The sequence below is a fragment of the Mesitornis unicolor genome, unplaced genomic scaffold (genome assembly GCF_000695765.1).
Source record: "Mesitornis unicolor isolate BGI_N332 unplaced genomic scaffold, ASM69576v1 scaffold9409, whole genome shotgun sequence".
NCBI classification, from domain to species: domain Eukaryota; kingdom Metazoa; phylum Chordata; class Aves; order Mesitornithiformes; family Mesitornithidae; genus Mesitornis; species Mesitornis unicolor.
The window spans coordinates 45,767-62,300 of record NW_010206547.1 but is presented as its reverse complement, the minus strand read 5'-3'; positions in this window follow the sequence as shown (position 1 = coordinate 62,300).

The following is a 16,534-nucleotide window of genomic DNA, read 5'->3' as shown; positions in this document are numbered from 1 at the left end:
GCTGGCAAAACCCCTCGTAGGACTTCCTCACCCAGTGCCCTCACTTTCCAATAGACACTTTTGCCTCCCCTTGGGCTTCTGGTTGATCTTCTGTTCTCAGTACCGTGACTAATCTGTGTCTCATTTCTCCTTCTTTACCACACAGCCTTGCAAATGCTCATTCTTACCATTCCCATTTCCCAAGTCTTTTGCTGACAACCCTGCCTCCAGCAGCCCTGTAGACCTCACACAGAAGCTGTCTAGACAAATTCATGAAGACTTGGGAAGCACTTGGATGCTGCCACAAGAGGTTAGGCAGGAAAGTTAATCAGGAAATTGCCATCCATTTCCTCCGCAGCACAGTTTGAATCATGGATTGTAAATAAGGCATGAGACGCACTCTGAATAATGAGGAGAAATGAGGAAAAGAATGAAATAGCTGATCATGACATCATAATTTATTTTGGATGGTGAACGTAGGAGAGGTTTCCAGGGAAAAATTAGTATGCAAGTATGTAGGTTCAAGATGAAAGATGGTATCATAATACATATGGAAATGGGAATCAAATGAATATTGCCCAGACAAACCAAGTCTAACCATTCTTAAATTCCAAGAGCTTAATTTTGCCATTTTAAAACCCTCTTACATTCAGAGGATCAAGGCCTTATTTTGTTAATCACTTGTATGGAAATGCTCCCAATGTGAAAAAGGAATCCAGTGACCAATAAAACAGCATTTCATATTTTTGTCATTTTATCGAAGTTTGGTTTGTCTGTATATTGAAGCGTGGGGTTTCAGCCATTTCTTTACTTAAAAGAAAAAAGAGCTTTGCTGAGCAAGAAAGAAAAAAATCCCAGAAAAAACCCTAGTCACATAAAAATCATTCTTTACTTTTGGTATATTCAGCACTTTTCCTGAGTAAAGTTCACAGAACACTCACATGAATAAAGCTTTTTTTTTTTTTCATTTAATTGGATTGAACCTGGAGAGAGAAGAAACCAAATAAATCTTTAAGTTGGGGGAGGGAGGGATGGGGAAAAAAGTTTCAAGGCGAAGTGAGAAATAGGTAACTCATGGAAATATCCTAAGGCAGAGTATTATTTAATGCTGAGTTATTTTCCCAGTCTCACTGATTCAAAGGCAGAAGGTGCCTGATCTTGTTCGTAACACAGCTGATAGGATTTAATCCAGCTGGTCCTGCTTTAGGACCATACCCAAGAGCGGTGAGCTGATCACACAGGCAAGCTTTTCTCCAGCTGTCCGGAGCTGCGGGATAAGGAGTATCCTGGGGTGGGCCGCAGGATTTCTGTGCCTTCCCACTAGCTTGGGTCCATCCTATGTCACTACCAGAAATTTTCTTGTTCAATTCATTTCTCAGCAGTGAATTTAGCAGACCAAGATTTGTTTTGGGGTTTGGAGGCTCTGGGAGCTGATGGAAGACTCAGAGTGCCCCATTAAGGGCACCTGCTGAATTCAGCACTGTGCTGGGAAAGACCTGACGGGTGCTGGGATCCAGCCAAGCACACTGCAATCTCTCAATGCTTCCTCAGAGCTGGAGGTCCCGTCCCAGCTGAAGACAAGCTAATTATCAGTCTTTACATGCACACAGGACAGCTTCAACAAAGTTGGTTCAGTTGTAAATCAAGCTGAAACAGTGGTGATCCAGGATGCAGCAAGTACCAGGGTTCCAGGCACATTTTTATATGGCATCCTGGGCTCTAAGCTACCATGATTTTATTGCTAGCGTTATACAAATCAGCTGCATTAAGTCTAGCTCCTCTCTATCTCTGATTGCCACAATCACAGTCCAGTAGCTTGAGTAGCTTTCCAATGACCCCTTTTGCTCCTTTAGGATAGCAATGAGATGAGATTACTACATGCTCTGAGTAGCCTGTCTCCATACTGTCTCACATCTCAACCTCATTCAAGTACACTAAGGAGGGCTGGAGAATGGCAGCCGAGTGTGTGATTTAGGAGGTGGTTGTTAAGCACCATCATACCTCCATATTTCTCGTTGCCAATTCATTTCAGGGTTATTGAGTTCTGTGGGGATTTAACCACAGGGTCAACATGAGAGTTGGTTGAAAGAAACATTCATGTCAGCATGCTCCTTTGTAGGATTGGGAAAGGAGACAACTCTTTAGCGATAGCAGGTATTGTGACAGTGTTGGCAAACCCTGTCAGTCAGCAGGCAGCTTTTGGCCCCAAAGCAGGGGAGTGAGTGTGAAAGCAACACTCACTTGAGTGCTCTGCACCATTTAATTGCCACCTGAAATCAAGCTGGTGGCTCTTGCAGGCTGGTGTCCTCATTGCATGGATCAGAAGCTGCAGGTGTGCATGCCACGTTGGTAATCCTGAGAGAGAAATCAGAAACCTAGCTGGAATGAAAACTGCTGTCCTTCCCAAGGGTGGGTCCTCCAGAGCAGGGCAGCATGCTGTGATTTGACATAGCAAACACAACCACTACCCAGGCTGGATGTGATCTGCGGTTGAAGAGGAACAAGATGTGGACTTGTTAATCCAGCACATCTCAAAAGCACCATAAAAATAGACTAGAGGATAGTTTATTTACAAATGAGATGTTATTTTTAGCATGCGAAGAAAAGGAAGTGCAGAAGGCTGTGACACTGTTCTTCACACTTGTTCATTTACCCAGGTTTCGCCAGAGAGACCAACACAGGGTAGTAGAGAAGATTTGTAGTAGGAGACCCAGTTTACACAATTTGCTTATGGAAAGAAGGCCTTTTGTGGCACTCAATGCAGCACAAAACATGTTGTTCTTCAGTACGGGGCAAGCTATCTCAGGCAAATGCTACCTATTCAACAAGGAGATGAAGAGGACCAGATGGAAAGATGAATTTCCTTTTCTAGGATCCAAGAGAGTGGGCTGATGCTGTTGCAAGCAGAGACGAAGGCTGAGTTGGAGACTGAGGATCTGGCTGCAGATCTAAAATTTGTTGGGTGGAGGGGGAGAGAAGCACTGGCCCAAATGTTCACAGAGAAGCTGTAGGATGAAGAAAACTAAAGGTACTTCTAGTGCAGCTCTGACCTTCAGCACAGTAACATCTGCCTTTCATCTGTGTGTTTCTTAAGTCAAGATGCTTGTGCCTTAAAAAAACAGACTGGAACACCCCACCCCACATTGCGGTGAAAGGATGGTATTCATTTATTGACCACGGCAGTCCAGCTGTCAGAACATCTCCCTGCCAGCACTCAGTCCATCCTCTCTGACCAGGTCTGTCCCTCAGGTGAGGACAGTCACTGCCTACAGCTACACCAGCCTGTGATGCCCTGCTCCCCCCGTCCCTGTCTACTTTCATATACCAGATCTCCCAACCCTGTCTGAAAACCCTGTCCCTCTCCACCCTTGCCTGCTTCTCCACCACCCTCCTGACATGAGTGCATCTCAGAATCTTTCCTCAGCAGCTGTGTCCTGCTGTGTACCCGCAGGGTCATTCCTATCACTCCTCCCTGGCTGAGATGCGTTTCACTCCACACTACCACCGATGGGTAGCATGTCCATGCTGCCCATTGCTTGGCACTGACACAGGTTGGTCTGCTCCCTTCCCCCTCTCCCAAGATAGCCACATTTCCGAGGCAGCTGTACGGCTTTTTATAGATGGGACTTAATGTCACTTGATGGACCACGGCGCTATTTTTGTGCCAAGTTAGCACAGGCTTAGTATTCTGCGCATGTGAGTGCTTCACCCAAGACTAGTTGCTGAAATATAAATACCACTCAACCAAAGTTACTTAGAACTTCAGTAGGATCAACCTGATCTGAGCCAATTATTTTCCTAGACAGAATTAATTAGGCCGCGTATAAAGTGAGTGAGATGTGAAAGACAGGTCTGCAGAATTACTTATTCCATTAACAGCTGGTTTGGGGAGGGGGCGGGGGGAAGGCTTTGTCCTTGACTTGGCTTTGCCATGGTCTCATCAAGAAAAAGGGAATCAGGGTTTTCACATGAGACACTGCTCTGTTGGCAACCACAGTTCACTTGATGTTGGTTTGCATCAACAAGCTCCCTGCTCTCTCATATTCATGATGATAAGGGCTGGCTGCTCAAAGGCTGTCGTAGAATCCAGGCTCCTTCCCCACTCAGAACAACTGTTGCTCAGGCTTTCTCTGCAGACCTAATTTATCGCAGAAGAGAGCGAAATGTAAATAGTTTGCAGCAGGTACACAAGCAGGCGTTTCTTCACTGAGTATTGCTTGGAGAAGAGCCAGTCAGTGCCTGTACACAGAGCTGGGCCAGGGGAGCAGCTTTTCAAGCATGGGAAAAAAGTAGGACTGACTTCAAAAAGCAATGGTTATTTAGCAGGAATAACTCCAGCAAGGTGGGGAGAGATTGAGAAACTCTTTTTTTTTCAGGCTCAAAACTCAAGCTTAAGTTTTCTTGGGACTCATCTCTCCTCCAGTGTTAAAAAAAAAAACATGAGAGCAGCTCTGCAGCTCCAGCCCTATATGAATACTTCATTCTGGGGTGGCATACATCCCAGTACATTAGGACAGACAAAGCCTATTTTTCTTTTAAACACAGACCATGAGAAAAATGAGCAACTGAGAGGTGGAGCTGGAGCCACCTTCCCATCCTCTGCATGGGGCTGCCACTGCCACCTCTCCCAAGGACAGACAGAGCTTGGGACTCTGCTGTGATATAGCAGAAATGAAAAGTATTACTTCCTATTTCATGGGGTTATTTTTAGCACTGTTACCTTGTTTCCTGAAAACCACTAACAATTCCTAGTTAACTGTGCTCTGGGGGAGAGGAATGGACTATATAGTCTCCCAAAATCTCTCCCCAGTCCCATAGCCTGGCTTGAAAAGGAGACCAGCGGGATCTTGAGAGCTGAATTTGACTCCATCCCCTACACCCTTTCTCCTGCTCTGGAAAGCTTTCAGTGAAGACGATTCTGCAATATCCTTCCTCTGCCCATGCCTGAGGCTTACAGTTCTCCTACAGGCTTTTCTTACACCTAATCTAAGGGTACATTGCTATATATTAAGCCAATTATTTCTCATCTCATTTCTCATCTCATTTTGTCTCATACCTGTAGAATAGGAGGAAAGGAAAAAGCAGATCCCTATGTATTGAAAGGTTAGTTATTTACCTCAGTCATCTGCTTTCCAGGCAAAATCAAAGTCCCACTTATCTCGTGCTTTCTGAAACTTCTCCTTTTTTTGCTGCTTTGCCCAGATTGTCTCTGACATGATATCCAAATCTGGACGCATTGCGCCAGGTGGGATCTCAGCAGCGCTGGGTGGAGTGGCATAATCAGCTCTCACACTGCCTGCCTGCTAACACCTCCTACCCGAAGATTCACCTTTTTCAAAACACCAACATATTATTGGCTTGCTCAGTTTGCGGTACGCCAAAGCCCCAGCTCCCGTTCTTCAGTATTGCTGTCTCAGCGCTTATTGTGCAATCTGTTTTTATGCATTTGATTTCTATATATAATACTTCCAACTTGTCTCAAAATAATTCCATCTCAGTGGGTCCAGATCATTTCTTCAGCTCATCGAGATCACTCTTCCTGATTATGTCCTCCAAACTCATTATAGCTCCTTCCCAGCTTGATGTCTGCTGCACATGAAGTCTTTTCCATCATCAGCCCTGATAATGAAGACAGTGAACAGAAATAGTCCCAAGGAAAAAATTACCCTGTAGAACCCAACTTGAAATGCCTTCTTATTTTGACAGGAGACCATTGCAAACCAGTCAGTACATTTTTTTAACCTCTTGAACACGACTTCATGGTGATTTCATTTCTCATGAAGATTCACCCAAAAAGACATTGAATACTTCAAACACCTCTTCGTCATGCTTTATTTGTTCTCTGTGTCCATTAAGTAGTGGAGTTACAACTCCCTTTGCCTTATTCCTGCTCCTCATGCATTCAGAATAACTACTTATGTTGCCTTGTTGCCTAGTTTTTACTCTTTGCAACACTCCTTTTTTTTGGATTTCAAGTAATGAAGTGCTCCTGACGCGGCTATACGGGGTTTACTGTAAATTCTATTGCTCGTCTGCACTGAGACGAGCTGACTATTTGCTTTTAATATAGCCACCAGCTCTCTGCACTTCTTCACTTAGAATTTCTTTCCAAGACACTCTGCCTAACTACTTCCTAAATTTGCTGAAACCTGTCTTTTTTTTATTTCCAAGTCCAGGTTTTTATTCTTGCACCCTTAGACCCCAAAATAGCCAGTGATTTGTTCCCCATTCCTGGTTTCAGCAGAAGATGAAACAGACACAGGGAACATCCAATTCTCATTTCATAAATTGGTCTCCTCCGGGACTGAGATGGATGAGAAGGATAATCTGAAAACTGCAACTTTCTTTCTTGTGCTTGATCTGTAAGTAAAGGGCTTTGACTTTAAGAGTTGTAAATCTAGACACCTTCATGAGCACAACAGAAGGGGAAAAATCCTGTCAATCAAGGGGGTGGAGAACTGAAAGATATACGGTCTTAATTGACATGTGAGAGAGCTATGTTTTAATTTGTTCTTTGAGAGATGGACACAACTAGCAGCAATTTAGGACTACCTGCTAACTTGGGCAGCCGCCAGAATGGACAGAATATAATTTGGTATATCAAAATCAGCTATCAGGGGACAGGAAGTTGGAATTAATCTAGTGGGATCAGAAATTGTCCAGAGATTTTAACATTAAATGAGAAACATTTGTTCTAACAGCATTAAAATCAGGAATGAAAACCACAAAGAAAGCTGGGTTTGCTTGGACTGACCAAGTCTTTTCAGCTAACTTTTCATGTTAATGCCCTAAGAGGAGAAGGCATGTAGTTTTTGGTGCCTGATGACACATCACAGTCATTGCAACAGTGAAAGAAGCTATTTCTTTGAGACTTCAGGGGAATAAGGGAAATGCTGGGGTTTTTTCTATTTCTTAACAAATAAGGGTTAAATACTGCAAAAAGAGGCTTAGAAATATTTCAGAAACTAATTATAGTGTTTTATCAACTTATAGAGGAAAAATTACGTATGTGACTTTCTCAGGAACACTGGCAATAAGCCACATCACAGAAATACTTCTTTGCACATATATCAAGAAGAGATCAAGTGCGTTTATGGTGCATATATTAATTCTTCCTAGATACCACAGCCACTGCTCAAGTGAGGATCACAAGCCTGACCCTGAAAGCTGTTGAGTACCTACCAATAATTTCAACAAACTTCAGGAAGAAGTATAGATGGTCAATGACTTGACTATGTCACCTGGGAGTTTTGACATTCACTTAAGTACCTGGTTACCTTTATAAACCTAGACTTCTTTCTCCATATCTCTAGCACCGAGATTTGTTCAGATGGGGGTCTCGAACATCTGATCAGAGATGGGTCATTCCACTTCAGGGAAGATTTCAGGAAGTGAAAATGTGGTCTCTTCCAGATTTAGAAATTGCTGCTCCAGTGGTGGCAGAGCACCTTCAGCAAATCTAGCAGCTGAGCTACAGAGAGGTTTGTCAGGATGTTTCCAAGCAGCTGTACTCATTTGGAGTAAAGAGTAACATGGCTTTCTGAAGTAATTGCTTTTCTGTTCTCTCTCCCTATCTCTTTTCAGAGGCCAGGTTTGCAAGCAGCTTGGCCTGTTTCTCATTTTCGTGCCAAATTGCTTCTTCAGGTCCATCCCCTCCCCCAGACTGAAAGAGGAGTATGTGGAGGAGACCGTCAAGCTGATGTTTTCTGACAGTCCTACACAGCGTAGGGCTGGGGGCTTATTGACTGCTTTCGAAGGAAAATAAACCCTGGCGAGGCTGCCTTTCAATCAAAAGCCCTGCCTCAAGAGGCTGCCTGCCCAAAGGACAGGGTAGAGCAGAACTGGATCTGGCAGCAGCCTGCCGCTTCCTTTAAATGCACAGGCCTAAGCAGAGCAGCACCAGAGGAAATGAGCTGCAAAAGCTTAGGCCAGCCCCAAATCATTTGGTCTGGCTGTGGTTAGGCGGCTGCAGGCCCTTCCTTCTGCCCAGCTCCTCAGGCCTGTCCAGAGGACTTGCAAGCAGGCAGGAGGATGTGCTGCTCACGGCTGGTTTGACTGTGCCCTTGGCTCTGCTTGCAGCTGGAGCGTGTTTGGTCACTAGTACTACTAAACTGTTTGCCAGCTATGCTCAGCCAACATATAATTTATAATATAGGCAAGGCCACATACACTGTGAGCAACAGTTTTACATTTAGACAGCATCCACAGTAGGTTAGTCTGAGAGCATGGACTCCCAGAGAAAATGCCAACCCATAAGATCAGAAGTGAAGTTATGGTCGTGTGTGTGGTTTCAGACTGTGGTGACTGTGAAGTATTCACCTCACCTTCCTTTTGCCACAGAGCAAGGGCATGAATGAGGATTATGACCATAAAGTAGCTGGCAGGCTTTAAGTTGACTCTCCAGCTTGTTCCTGGTAGGATGTTCATTTGCCTTTATTCCCTGGGTCCTTGGGTTTGATGCTTGCTCCTCTTCTAGAGTAATTTGCATTTTGGTATACATTTCCAAGAAAGAATAATAGCATTTTACATGTATAAATGACTATAAAGTGCACCGAGAAAAAGAGAATTAGACCCTTATCTTTTGAAAGAATATTGAAAAAAAACCAACCAGATGAAGCTCTGGACTTGAGCCAAAGGATATTTCCTCATTTTGAACCTAAAATACTAAGTGATTTGTATTAAAAAACATAATTATGGAAGCAAAAAGCTTTAGTTAAGGTTGTGTTGCTAAATATTCAATATCACCTTCTGTACAAAATCTTACCCTTCCAAAAAATCCTCTGAAATTAAGATAATATATTCATTACAGTACTCAAAAGATTTCCATTTCAATATATTGTCAAAGTTGAGAGTTTCTGAATAGGACTCCTGGGGGAAAGGGCAACTTTACTATTAAAAAGATAGCACTTTACTGTCTGAAAATGATTTCCAAACACTGACTAATTCAGTCACAGAATAACACAGTGGCAGAGGGCAGCTGTGATTCCCCTTGAAATTGCCATTTCAGAGTTCAGAAGCTGAGGCACAGGTGTTGAACTCTTTCTGCAAAGCAACAGTCAATGACAAGGCAGGACTTGGACAGGATTCCTACACTCCAAGTACGAGCATGATATGAAGTTTTCACATGGATGAAACTTTCTGAAATGCCTCCTGTGCAGTTAGAACAATCCATATTCTGCTTTCTAGTAATGAAAGGGTGAATAACTGTCTCAGGGGTAGAAAGAACAGTTTCTTCATTACTCATGTGAACCATTTGGACTCAAGTGATTTTATTTATTTTTTCACATTAAGGAAAAAAAGTGTCACCCACACAAAAGCTATAGATGCCCAAAGAATCCATTTGACTGGCTGCAGTATCCATTGCTTCCCCTCCACTTGTGGAGAAGACTCAGCCTAGCTCCAGAGCAGAGGTTTCTGCTCGATAAACTGTGACTCTTCCTGGGTCTTTGAGCCTGGAAGTGCCAGCTGAAGGAAGACTGTGGCCCCCAATGCAGTTCTGTGAGGAGAAAAGGTTGTGAACAGAAGCTCTGGAAGCTGCTGGCTCAGTCCCCCGTGTGTTGGAAAATGTGGAGGATGCAATGAAAGTCGGAGTTTGTCCAAGAACCACACGATTACTGAGCTTTGAGAACAAAATCCACCCACAGTCAAGGAAAATGTGATTTCCCTCAAAACCTACAAAACAAGACCTGCCATTTTAGGTCAAGACAAAGTTGTGGGGCATGTATGAGTGTGGCTTCACCATGTACATGTCTAGTTGGGGTGAGCCATCTATCTCAGTTCAACTATTATTATGTCAGGCTGAGGAGGGGAAAGGCTCAAGAGACCCTGCACCAATCTTTAACAACAAAGGACACTTTTGCAAGTGACAGTCACTAGGGAATGGACTCTGTGGTAATGGGGTTTCTCTAGAAATAGGGAAGAGTTTTGAATAGAAATCGGTCCAGATACAATCTCATTCTTGATGGGTCTGAACCTCAAACAGTGGAGGATCCTGAACTGAGCCAAAGGGATATCTTACATAGTCGTACTTATAAAAAGTAAGAAAGGGGTTTTTCCATCAAATCCTAGAGTTTAAGGTTGGAAGGGACTCTTCCAGTCAAACCTCCTGCACACTGTGGGCTGTAGATTTTGCCCAGTTCCCTTTTGCTGACCCTGACCATATATATCTGACAGTGTAGGCTGTGTCCAAGTAAGGCTTCAGTTGTCTTTTGACATGAAGGAACTACCTGAACAGGTCATATAAAAGGTGAATTTCTTTCTTTCCAGTTTTCTAGATGTAAAAGGTTGGGAGAAACACTCATGGCCTAAATCAGCAGAGACTCACTAGCCTTTGAAATAAAAGTCTGCTAAGAAAATGACTACAAAAAAACAGGACTGGAACACACTGAATTGTGTTTCCACAGACATTATTGCTTAGTCAGATACAATCTGACTTTATGAGTCACCACCACTTCCATTGTGTAAACAAATGGCCAAGTAGAGCTCTTGTAGAAGTGGATACAATTCCAATGGCTTCACTGAGATGAAACCTACTTACCCTAGAGTTGGATTTGCCTAAGTGCACAGAACATTGATGAGTGTCCTACAAAGAAAACGCTCAGCAGCATTAAATTGCTCTGTCAGATCTATGATGAGTACTTGATCAAAGTTGTGCGTGCTTAAGAAAATCAGTTGAAAGAATGTTTCCTAGGAGGTAGACAGTGCTTTAATGAAATAAAGTATTTTCCTCAAATTATACCAAGGGAGAAATTAATTACTGGTGAAATCGGGGAAGAAAAGGATCTCCACCTTCTGCAATCTCAGAGTGCTGTGCTATTTTTGCCTTACGAAAACTAATTTCCATGAAACATTTCTGCAGAGTGCATATTTTCTGAACGTGAATTCCTTAGCAGCCTTGCTAATATAAATGCCGTTATTCCAGAATAGAGAGACAGTGCTCTTCTCCAAAGGCCTTTGGCTGGGAAAGGCTGTATTTCAAAGGGAAACTATAGCTCTTGTCATGGCATTGTAGACTGACAGAGGGAGTCTTAAACTCCCCAGAGGTAGGTGGTTGGGCAGTTGTATATTGTCTCCAATGGAATAGGCTTAGTTCACGACAAGAATATAAACACAACTCCATTTTTATTTTAATGTCCCCTGCCAACTCATGTTGATGCCAGATTCTAGTGTAACATCATGAACAGCATTTGCCTGTAGCTGGTTTCAGTCAGTGGAGTTTACAATAATAATGACAAAACTTGCAGAGCGTTCCCTTGAGTATGTGTTGAGCAGTGCTGCTTGAATGCTTCCTGCTTCAACTCCCTTTCAATATCCTTTTTATCCAACCTGCACCACTCTCCCAACCTCCTGCTACCCAGCAGACATCAGAAAAACATTTGCACTTTTCCCATCCAACCTCATGTTCAGAAGATCAAATATTTCAGATAGGCATGCTGAGACAGAGTCAGCCCCAATGAAACATCTGCACTGTGAACACTACCCCTGGCAATGGGATGCAAGTGAAATTCTGCCCCTGGGGAGTGGGACCCAGGCTCAGCATCTGCTCATGAGACTACCACAACAGTGCCATCCCCAGCAGGAGCTCTGTGGCTGTTGCTACGGGAGATACTGCCTCACACCCCAGTGTATCTGTGGAGTGGGCTGGCTCTCAGAAACCCTGGTTTTTCCCCAGCAGGATTGTTGCTAGATATCTGCAGTGAAGAACAAAACTCCCAGGGGTTTTATTATTGCCACCTGAAGATGGAGAGAGATGCATGGCAGAATCCTGTTTCTAGCACTTAATTGAGGAGGGACTTGTACTCATGATCCTGTCCCACACCATCCATCTGTGATGCCATCCCATGCTTTCTGCCTTGGGAATAGAGAGGAAGCCAGTACAGGGGGACTGATATGTGCTTGAGAAAACATCTGTTCATCACCACGTCATTCCTCATTATTTTAATGCAGCACTCCTGTATCTACATGAGGTTTGGGCCTGTCAGCATTAGCCAGTCTTCTCTCCACAGCTGGAAGCCCTTCTCCTGGCATGCACAATATGGCAAGGGGTACGGCAGAGGTGCCATTTTCCACAGCAGGCCAGTGAGGCAGCCCTCACTCATGCTTCAGTCTCTGAAGATCTATTGGCCAAAGGAAGGAAAGACACCTCCATTGCTACTGCAGGAGTGAAAAGAAAACAGAATTTGGTGGTGCTTGTTCTCTGATGTTGGTATTAGCTCTGGCATGAGAAACCAGTAAAACTCAAGGTCCTGCAGGTTGTTTCCATTCTTAGGGAGAGCTGTGGCAGTCTTCTCTGTCTTTGATGGATCTCTGCTCCTAGACTAAGGCCACAGAAATGTCTGGTTTTCCTGGACACCATAAAACTCAAACAACAAGAGATTGTCCTCTGCCCACAGTCCTGACTGAGAAGTCCCCCACCTCTGGTATTTCTCTCAGTACCAGACTCCCAGCACCTTTTCGAGCAATATGGAAGACTTCCTCTGCTGCTACCATTCCCAGTGTCTGTGGGTTTCCTGCACTCCTCTCCCAGGCATGCAAATTCCTTTTGCTCACACTGTGCCCTGAGCGTGCCCTCCATTCTGGGCAATGAATAACCACTGTTACTTCAGTTCCTTGACTGTGAAGAGGCCTTACCCTCTCCGTAAAGCTCTTGAAAGAAACATCTTATGCTTTTTGTGCCAGAAGAAAATGTGAAATATTACGTATATTGAATTAATGCCTCAGAGGCTCATTTACAGCCCTATTGTAACTGCACAGCGGTAACCTGGACATACATAGCAGCACGACTGTCATCGTGGGCTATAATGTGCTGAACTTTGTGAACACAGCAGTTTTCTCCCTCTCACTGAAGCATAAACTAACAGCCTTTGTGCAGAACAAACTCGGAGTGGCATGAATAGCTGTATCCTGGAGCAATGCCTTTTTTCTCCTTTGGGATCAGGGAAGAGAAAACATGCAACAAAGAGAATTACCCATCCAGATTCATCTGACCAGTGTGTGTCATGGCTGCAGCAGCATCCTCCCACCAGTCTGTGCCAGCAATGTCTTACCTGCTTCCACACCACTCATGTCCAGGATGAGTCACGAGGCCCTGCGCAGGCACATTTCCATCCCGTCAACCAGCCACAGCTCAGGCTTTCCTTAGCACAGAACATTCCCAGGTTCACAAACAAGTCTCAGCATGTGGCATCACTTCCTCTCTTCAGGAACAAATAAATCAGTGTGTGGGTTTGAAGTGGGACACTTGAAGGCTCTTCAGTGGCTCCACACACAGCAGGACTGAGACCAGTGGCTCTGACTCACAAGCAGGATGGTGCAATGAGGTTCTTGTCCCCACTTCAAAGATATCTCAGGTAGTCCTGAGTGGGGTCCTAGACCACCATCATCTGCATACCAAAGCACGGAGGAAAAACTAATTGGGTGTCAGAGTGTAAACTGAGTGGGAGCCTCCTTGGAGAGGACTGCGGTGGAAGGTGGAAGAGTGAACCAGATGTCCTGAGGCCATCATCCTCACTCATAGGTCAGAGCCCTGGCTGAGAGCGTAGTCAAAGTAATAGCAAAGCCCCCATGAAACACAACAACATTTCTATGTCTTCAAATGTTATGCTTTCACAGTTCAGTTTCTTGCAAACAACCGCATTTGGAGGCATGAACTATAAAATGCCAGGGGAAGGTTGCTGGAAAATAGGGTTTCTGAATTTCAATGGACTTTCAAAGCAGACCTACTGTTCAAGTCAAATTCACACCTTTCCTCCACTGAAAGTTATATTAAAATGAAATCCAGTTGTCAGACAGGCAAGTTGGGGTGAAAATGCCCTCAAACCTAGCTCTTAGCCTCAAAACTACCCATAAAACTATTTTTATTTTTACTTTTGTTATTGTTTATCTCAGCTATTAACATTCTGCCGGTATTTCCATTAGCATACGAACTGGCCATGTCTCTTCTTTCCAATGTCTCTGCAGAAACAAAAAAAAATTCTTGCTCCTGGTAAATACAGCAGTGCAGACGGTCCTTGCAGCTAAGGTAGAAAACCAACTTCAAACATTAGTAACAACTTATGAAGGCCACGGCTGAATTTTTAGTAGCTGAGTACCAGAAACAAGTCCTAGGATATGAGTATATGAGTACATATATCATATTTGTCTTTATTCAAGCACAAAAATCCATGTTCAGAGAGAGGTTAAATGAAGACATTTCTCTATTGTAAGAAAAGATGGTACTAAGGTTATGTTCAGGCCTATCGGATGTGAGCATCTGGTTCGTTTGGGCTCACAAGATCAAACAATATCAAAGGAGATACCCATTTTGGGACTAGCAGCTGAATTCCAGCAATGGCAAGAGGCCACTAGAGAACAGTCTAATTTCTGAGAAGATATAAACATGATTGCTCTCAATCACTGAACACCTCGACTGAGGCAAAGAATTGTGGCAGGGCACGGGCCCACCACAGCCATCGGCCATATCACATGCAGCCGGTGCAGAGGAGTGGCACTGAAAACACCCTTCTCCTCTCTCCTACCTCCTCTCCACCAACTGAGACAAAACACAGCATCCTCAATCTCACCGGCAGTGCTTTGCCACATGCCATGAGACCTGCCGAGGTTTATGACCACAGAGAGTGCTGTAACGGGGCAAGCCAGAGCTCAGCCCCTTGCAGCCAAGTTCTTCCCACAGCACTGGCGCAGGTCTCCACTGCCCAAATTGTTTCATGTTCAAGCATAGTGGGCCACACACAGAGCTGTGTGGTTTTTGAAAACCCCCAGGTTTTCAAAAATTATGCTGTTGTGGAAACCTGGCTTTCAAACCTGACACCCCTCCTTCCCACGCTGAGGGGAAGGTGAAGCGCAAAGAGGCTGATGAGGTGGTTTGGGGGATATGAAAGTTTTATGCAAAGACTTCTGCTTTGAAATGTCTACCTCAAGGCAACCAAGAAAGTTGTCCCATGAATGACTACAGCATTGGTTCCCAGTCTGGTCCCCAAAGGCACATGACCAGGAATTTTTAAAACTAATTAGCTACAATTAAGTGTTTCACATTTGTGTCAGCCCCACACATTGAATTATAGTTTCCCAGATCTTTTATGTGTTGCAGTTGACTTTCTTTTTCAATATCAAAGACTGCATTCTTTTTCTTCCTTATATATTTTTAAGAGTGACAAGAGATCGATAAAAACATGTAATTTAGGGATCCATAAAACCCACATAATTTAGCCTCATATACCATGCTTTAATAAAACAAGACATACCAGTCTGTTGGTTTGCACGCAGGTATATACATATATACAGGTCTCTGGTTTGGTTTATGTTAGGCTTTGTGCTTTTAAGCACATTATTAGGAAAAACAAAACATAATTAAAATACTGTAACTTGAGTCTCCTCTCCTCAGCTTAAAAATGACAGCTTGCCCCCATTTTTTTTGCATGGGAAAGAAAGAAAAGGAAGTGTTAATTATTCCCCATCCCTTGCATTTTTTATGGGCATTGGTTGCACTTAAACAAACGAGCAGCATTTTCCTATAGACTTTCCTCTGTAGACCTGGACGACTGTGACAGATAGTCAGCAACCAGCCTCAATTATAAATAACTATTTATTCCTTAACATGACCTCATGTGGAAAAGGGAAAGCTGTGAAGCAGACAACCCTGGTGCTCTTCACGGGGATCTCCTTCCCTGCATAAAGGACAAAGCCACCAGAACTGCCCAGCTGCTTGACAGTGACTCGGTGTGAAGAATCAACCAGCCACACGAATATGTCCCTTGATTGCAGACACAGTCACACCAGGCTAGTGGAAGAAGCCAAGAGAAAGCTTTCCTTCTGTGCAAATGAGTGGCAAGCTGCTGAATCACTCTGGCAGGCAGGAGTCAGCATGTCTAGGGGAAGGGAAAGTCAATGTCTCCTGGAGGGAATATTAATAATAAAAACCAAAGCAAGGACATTCAGGACTAGGAAGGATCTTTACATTTAGTTAAAAAACATTCCAAGAGTGGCTCGATGCACAAATTAATATTTCAGGAACCGTAAAACAATATTCATTTTATATTTATGATACAACATTATTCATCCACTAGGGTTTCAAAGTATTTTACAGCCGCGCACTAAGAAAGCATCTCATTTGCTGTGAAACGCAGCCACCTTGTCATGGGAGCACAGCAGCTGACAGTGCCGTCTAGGGCACAAGGGAAAAAATGCTGCCGTCAAGGGAATTTGAGAGAGCTCAGAACTGCTGCTCCTCTTTTTTAAGTCCGGGATGGGCCAACGCATTTGCAGGAGCTGTGCTAAGGGAGGCAAGACAAATGGAAAATTTAGATACGGCACCCACAGACATATATAGAAGTATTAGACGAGTCATTCTTGAAATCTGACTGCTCCTATGCAGGCAAAGAAAGACATAGTAACTTATGCAAAAGAGATTTTATTGGTTTTCCTCCCAGTCAGGTCTCTGTAAAAACATTAGCAGGATGACGTAACAGAGACTGGCAAGGTCTGTCAGGAGCAACCAACGTTTTGTTACCCAGGGAAAATCCACGCCAGCCTCCACCATGGCAGCAAGCAAACCACT